The sequence below is a fragment of the Orycteropus afer genome, unplaced genomic scaffold, assembly GCF_000298275.1.
Source record: "Orycteropus afer afer isolate SDZICR_OR568_19922 unplaced genomic scaffold, OryAfe1.0 scaffold00009, whole genome shotgun sequence".
In the NCBI taxonomy this organism is placed as follows: Eukaryota; Metazoa; Chordata; class Mammalia; order Tubulidentata; family Orycteropodidae; genus Orycteropus; species Orycteropus afer.
The window spans coordinates 22,504,161-22,505,774 of record NW_006921596.1 but is presented as its reverse complement, the minus strand read 5'-3'; positions in this window follow the sequence as shown (position 1 = coordinate 22,505,774).

Genomic DNA, 1,614 nt, shown 5'->3' with positions numbered 1-1,614 from the left:
AAAAAAAAAAAAAAAAACTATCTATATGGGATTATATTGACAATAGCAACTCAAAAGATTGGACAGGAGCTTTAGAGGGCAGTGAGTTTATATTAGTGGGGGAGGAACAACTCAGAAAAGGAGAGTGAAAATGATTGGACCACTTGAAGAATATAATCAATATTATTGAGTAGCTAATGTAGAAACCATTGATATGATGCATGCTTTCTGTGCATATTCTCAACAACAACCAACAAAATGAATTAAAGTTTTTTAAAAAAGAGTACTAATAAAATAAATAGCCAACATCCATCCTCAAGAAAAAGCATAGTGAATTTACTTAAATCATTTGGACCAAAGAGGTGCCCTACCCATTGAGTTGACACCTCCCTTCCCCCCAGTGCAATCAAGTTGGATCCCACTCACAGCGACCCCTCCTTGAGTTTCAGAAGCAGTATCGCTGTGGAAGTAGATTGCTCAATCTTCCTTCCGAGGTGTGGCTGGTGGGTTTGAGCCACCAGCCTTCTGGTTAGCAGTAAAATGCCTTAAGCACCAGCCTCTTTTATGTATGTTCTCCATTTTCTCCCCAGTCTCTCCAAGTTGCAAGAAGAAATACAACTGTAGATCAAGAAGAACTGCATCTATTAGAGTATACTCAAAAGGAAGAAGAGAGTTTACAGTATGCAGAGTTACTTCACTCAGGGATAGGAAAGTGTTGGGGAAAGTCAGAGACTAGATATTGAATCCCCTAGTTTTGAACCCAATCCAGAGACTGGGCACACCATGTCAGCCCTTAGAACAGTTTTAGGACACCTCTGAAACTGACCACATAAGTCCACAGACTGTCTCAGCTTTTAACTTTTCAGCTCTACTCCGCCATTTCCTATGGCCCTCCTTGCACATCATCCCAATCTCTGGACCCTGGAGAAAGGCCCTTTCCTTTGTCTATAAAGATATCATTACTTGTTTTCTAGCAAAGGTGGTTTCCTTCTGCTTCTTTTTGGAGACCATATTCCCTCTCACCATGGATCTGATAGCCTTTTGCCTTTGCTTAAACCTATATTGTTTCTAACAGTTCCTCAGTTCTCATGATCACAGGTACTGTGGGTTGATCTGTACCCTTTGGCCCAACAAACCAATAACAAATGTTAAGATTCTTTATAATATCCTGTCCCGTGGCTTCACCTACCCTGTTTTTGAGTTTGCTTTTAACTCTCAGAAAATTAGCTGACAATAGCTGACTGTGCTACTCTATGGATTCATACTCAATGAATTCTGCATGCTCTTATAGTACATGCTGGGTACCTCACATTACCAGATTCTCTCATTGCTTCAGAATCCTTTTGAGGAATCCTCAGGCCAGATATTAAACATAAATTTCCTTTATTAAACATTTATTAGCCACTGCAAGGAAGGAAGGTTGGTAGTGGTAGTGGTAGTAATGGTATCACTACTTCCATAGTGATACCAAGTTGGAAACCCAAGGAGGGGTCGGTATGAGTTGGGTCCAACTCGATGGCACATAACAACAACAACATTAGCTACTGATGATATGCTAAACCTTAGGGCTGTGGAGAAAGAAGAGGTGAATAAAACCTGTTCTTTGTTCTAAAAAAGATATAGAATTAAAATAAA